Genomic DNA, 6,000 nt, shown 5'->3' with positions numbered 1-6,000 from the left:
CTATTGAAGGAATCAGAGAAAGAACTGGAAGAGCTTGAAGGGGCTCGAGACCCCAAAAGTACAACAATGCCAAGCAACCAGAGCTTCCAGGGACTAAGCCACTACCTAAAGACTATACATGGACTGACCCTGGACTCTGACCCCATAGGTAGCAATGAATATCCTAGTAAGAGCACCAGTGGAAGGGGAAGCCCTGGGTCCTGCTAAGACTGAACCCCCAGTGAACTAGTCTATGGGGGGAGGGCGGCAATGGGGGGAGGGTTGGGAGGGGAACACCCATAAGGAAGGGGAGGGGGGAGGGGGATGTTTGCCCGGAAACCGGGAAAGGGAATAACACTCGAAATGTATATAAGAAATACTCAAGTTAATAAAAAAAAAAAAAAAAAAACAATGGCTTATGCTCTAAGATCAAGAATCGACAAATGGGATCTCATAAAACTACAAAGCTTCTGTAAGGCAAAGGACACTGTCATTAGGACAAAACAGTGACGAACAGATTGGGAAAAGATCTTTACCAATCCTACAACTGATAGAGGGCTTATATCCAAAATATACAAAGAACTCATGAAGTTAGACTGCAGGGAGACAAATAACCCTATTAAAAAATGGGGTTCAGAGCTAAACAAAGAATTCACAGCTGAGGAACATCGAATGACTGAAAAGCACCTAAAGAAATGTTCAACATCCTTAGCCATCAGGGAAATGCAAATCAAAACAACCCTGAGATTCCACCTCACACCAGTAAGAATGGCTAATATCAAAAACTCAGGTGACAGCAGATGCTGGCAAGGATGTGGAGAAAGAGGAACACTCCTCCATTCTTGGTGGGATTGCAAACTGGTACAACCACTTTGGAAATCAGTCTGGAGATTCCTCAGAAAATTGGACATTGCACTACCTGAGGACCCAGCTATACTTCTTCTTGTCATATACCCAAAAGTTGCTCCAACATACAACAAAGACACATGTTCCACTATGTTCATAACAGCCTTATTTATAATAGCCAGAAGCTGGAAAGAACTCAGGTGCCCTTCAACAGAGGAATGGATACAAAAAATGTGGTACATCTACACAATGGAATATTACTCAGCTATCAAAAACAATGACTTCATGAAATTCATAAACAAATGGATGGAACTAGAAAATATCATCCTGAGTGAGGTAACCCCATCATAGAAAAACACACATGGTATGCACTCATCGATAAGTGGATATTAGCCCAAATACTTGAATTACCCAGGATGCAATGCATGGACCACATGAAACTCAAGAAGGATGACCAAAGTGAGGAAGGTTCACTCCTTCTTCTTCTTCTTCTTCTTCTTCTTCTTCTTCTTCTTCTTCTTTTTTTTTTTTTTTTTTTTTTTGGAGCTGAGGATTGAACCCAGGGCCTTGTGCAAGCACTCTACCACTGAGCTAAATCCCCAACCCCTCACTCCTTCTTTAAAAGGGGAACAAAAATATCCATAGGAGGGGATAGGAAGACAAAGTTTAGAGCAGAGACTGAGGGAATGGCCATTCAGAGCCTGCCCCACATGTGGCCCATAGATAAGATTGATGAAGCTAAGAAGTGCAGGCTGACAGGAAACGGATGTAGATATCTCCTGAGAGACACAGCCAGAACATGTCAAATACAGAGGTGAATGCCAGCAGCAAGACACTGAACTGAGAACAGGACCCCCGTTGGAGGAATCAGAGAAAGAACTGGAAGATCTTGAAGGGGCTCGAGACCCCATATGTACAGCAATGCCAAGCAACCAGAGCTTCCAGGGACTAAGCCACTACCCAAAGACTATACATGGACTGACCCTGGACTCTGACCTCATAGGTAGCAATGAATATCCTAGTAAGAGCACCAGTGGAAGGGAAAGCCCTTGGTCCTGCCAAGGTTGGTCCCCCAGTGTAGGAGATTGTTAGGGGGTGGTAATGGGGGGTAGATGGGGAGGGGAACACCCATATAGAAGAGGAAGGGAAGGGGCTAGGGGGCTGATGGACAGGAAACTGGGGAGGGGAATAACATTTGAAATGTAAATAAAAAATATCCAATAAGAAGAAAATGGAAAAAATTAAAAAATAATAAAAAATAAGTTGCTTTGGTCATGGTGACTCCTCACAGCAACTGAACAGTGAGAGCTGCTGGGCTGACCAACTCAGCTGCCACCCAGGCCCAGACCCAGGGCTCTCAGCTGGCCTACTCGAGCGTCTATCTACCCCATCTATGAACCCCTGGAGCATGTCTAAGGGATGTCCACGATACAGAGCTACAACAGGATATCTGAGAGGAGTCCCATCAAGGATCAAGTACTTAATAGCATAGCAGAGACCAGAGGGCCTCAGACGAATGACTCATTGCAATGAATGTTTGCAAGTAAAGCTGTTTGGTCAAAAGGGTGTGGCACACCACAGCTTCCACAGGGAGATTGTTTGCTTTTGTTTTTTTTTTTATTTAATTTTGTTCGTTTTCTTTTGAAGGAAGATTGCAAGGGCAGAGGGAGGATAGAGAGAGACAGGGAGATGAGTGGGATTGGGTGCGTGATGTGAAGTTCACGCAGAATAAAAAGTTTTAGAAAATAATAAAGACTTAATTCTTCCATGTTACTCTGATCTAGAGAAGCATCTGGAGGAATGCTGATGAACCCTGTGGCCCAATCACAGTGACGCATAAAACTAATGATCATACACCTGTGTTAAGTAATCTTAAACAGATTATGGTGGTAGATGTCTGTAATCCCAGCACTCAGATGACAGAGGCAGAATTGCCATAGTCCATAGTTGAGACAAGCTTAGACTACATAACGGAACCTTGTCTAAAAATAATCAAAAGGATCTCTCTCTCCCTCTCTCCCTCTCTCTCTCTCTCTCTGTCTCTCTCTCCTCTCTCCTCTCTCCTCTCCTCTCCCCTCCCCCTGTGTGTATGTGTGTATTTGTGTGTTTATGTGATGTTTTTAGACCAAGTATTAGTAGGAAACAGATAAAATAATTTACAATTCATATTTTTGTGCTGAAAATTAACTTTTCAGGACATTTTTAATCTGCACTCGAATGCTAATATGACTAAAGGTTAACTTGAAGCCCATTGCTATTATTCTCCTGTTGGCAGCTATCATTCCTAAAATAGTGTAAATTTGCAGGCAGAGTTGATTTACATGAAAGCTACAAGAAATATTTAGAATACTTTAATCCCTCTAATGGAAAGATGATTTTTTTGTCAAAAACAGAAAGTTTCTTCACCTTTTGAAAGTATGCATACAAATGTTAGAGCTCTCTTAGTGAGTGTTATTCCACTCGCTCAACTTATGATACATTTTTTTCTAGACATTTGAAACCTTAGTGGAGCTTCAATTACTGCTCAGCAATCTTATTTGTTTCATTGTTGCAGTTAGTGAAAGACTTCCTCAAATGCTGTCATTAGCCATCTGTATATGCTTGACACTTCCTCAGCACCTGTGAGGAGAGCTCTTAAGTGTTGCTATCCCTTGTGTCCACATTGGCTCCTACAGAATATCCTCCTAGACAGAGAAGAGGGTCAGAATCTCTTATACATAATCCTCTCTAGTCAGAATCTCGTCTAGAGCCTTGGCAGCTAAAATTTGTTCCTGTCCTAAGAACAGACAGGGACTAAAAATGGAGCAGAGACTGAAGGAAGGGCCATCCAGGAATTGTCCCACCTGGAGATCCATCCTGTCTGCAGACACCAAACCCAGACATTGTTGCTGTTGCCAAGAGGCACTTGCTGACAGGAACTTGGTGTGGCTGTTCCTTGGAAGGTTCTGCCACAAACTGACTGATTCAGATGTGGATGCTTAGAACCAACCATCAGACTGAGCTCAGGGAACCCGGTGGGGGAGGTTGCAGAAGGCCTGGGGGAGCAGAAAGGGATTGCAACCTCACAGGAAGAACGATGTCTGCTGGCCGCATCACCCACTGCTCCCAGGGACTAGACCACCAACCAAGGAGTATACAGGGAGGGATCCATAGCTCCAGCCACATATGAAGCAGAGGATGGCCTTGTCTGGCATCAATGGGAAGGGAGGCCCTTGGTCCTGTGCAGGTTTGATGCCACAGCGTAGGGGGATGCTGGAGCGGTAGGGTGGAAGAAGGTGGGTGGGTGGGGGAGCACCTTCACAGCAGCAAAGGGGAAGGGTAGAGGGTGGATGTGGAATGAGGGGTTTGTAGAGGGGTAACTGGGAAGGGGGATATCATTTGAGATGTAAGTGAGTGGAATGATTATTAAAAATAATCTGAAACATGACTATCAGCCCATTGGCAAGAATATTTTGAATGCCTATATGAGCAGTGTAATGGACTAAGGATGCACCTTTCAAGTTGGGGACAGAATTAAACACTTATAGTCCCACCTTCTCCAGAGAAGGCAAGAGAACATTTAACCCTAACCAGCATAACCAACATGGTTAAACCCTATCTCAAAAAACAGAAAACGAAGCCTCCTTTTTTGCATTGCTTTTTGTGTTTTAGCAGGTCAGATTCTCTATTAAGTTAATCACAGGGTAGATTTATATTTCTGTAATATAAAGTTAAGTCCAAATCCATGAAGTATGATATCAAAATATTATGAATATGTAACCTCAGCAAAGGAATGCCCATGGGGGTGCCATAATTCCCAACAAGACTCCTGAGGAACCATCCAAATGGGTGGCCAGCCAGCATCTATGACCTGTGGAAAAACCACCTATTGACTGGACCAGCATCTATAAACCAGTTTCCCAAGGATATCCTAGAAATAGAACTTACATTTTCAATCCTGTCCCTGAAGATGTGACCCACATCTGTGACCTAACAACAAAAAGGAATCCCCAGGGGTGTCACAAATATCTAGGACCCAGAAAAGGGAATCTGAATTCTTGAGCCTGGAACCAGCAAGGATAGTCTTCATTCATAGCTTACTCCTCCCCTCATCCAGCTCTCTGTTATTAATCTTTCTCATTTGTCCCTCACTAAATACCCAATGTGAATTTAGCAGGCCTTATTCTGTTCTGGTCTTGTCCCTCTTTATCTTTTTTTCTTTCTAACTTTTTTTTTCTTTTCCCTTGTCGTCTTCTTCTTCTTCCTCTTCCTCCTCCTCCACTATCTCCTCCTCTTCCACCTTCTCCTCCTCCCTTACCTCCTCCTCCTCCTCATCATCATCATCACCACCACCATCATCGTCATCCCTTTGCTAGACTTCCCTGAAGGACTCAGGATGGCATGGTTTGCATGGGGGTCGTTGTCCAATTCTAAATAATCAACCCTAAACATGTATGTAAATGAGAAACTCTAACTGAACAGGTGATGTGTGTGTGTGTTCTCTGTGTGTGTGCATGTGTATCTATGTTTAAAAGTAATAAAAAGATGAGGTCATAAATTTGAGAAAGCAAGACACCAAAGGAGTTGAATGGGGAGAGGGAGAGCTAGAAATGGTATAAATATAGTACTCGTGCGTGAATAAAAATTTTAAATTAAAAAATACAATAAGTAGAAAGAGACCATCAAAATCAAGGCTGAATTTAATGAAATAGAAATTTAAACATTACAAAGCATCAACTAAAGGAAGAAAAAAAATTTTGAAAAGATGAAATGGCATACACAACCTTAGCCAAGTTAACCAAAAGAAAGTTAAGATCTAAATTTAAAAAATTAGAAATGAAAAGGGAGACATTATAACAGACACTGCAAAAATTCATGGAATCATAAGATTATTCTTTCAAATGTTATATTATACTAAATTCAAACACTAAGAGAAATGGGTGATTCTCTGGACGTAAATATCCTTCCAAAGCTAAACCAACACCAGGGAATTAAAGAAATAAACCAGAACCACTAATAAGGTAGAAACAGTAACTAAAAAAATATCCTGGGCCAGATTCAACACAGGCTTCTACTTAGGGTACAATAATATACTTGCATGAAATATTTTTAAAGACTTATTTATTTTATGTATATAAGTACACTGTAGCTGTCTTCAGACACACCAGAAGAGGGCATCGGATCCTCATTACAGAT

This window comes from Rattus norvegicus, chromosome 9, assembly GCF_036323735.1.
Source record: "Rattus norvegicus strain BN/NHsdMcwi chromosome 9, GRCr8, whole genome shotgun sequence".
NCBI classification, from domain to species: Eukaryota; Metazoa; Chordata; class Mammalia; order Rodentia; family Muridae; genus Rattus; species Rattus norvegicus.
The sequence above is the reverse complement of the archived record's forward strand: the minus strand, read 5'-3'. Positions refer to the sequence as shown.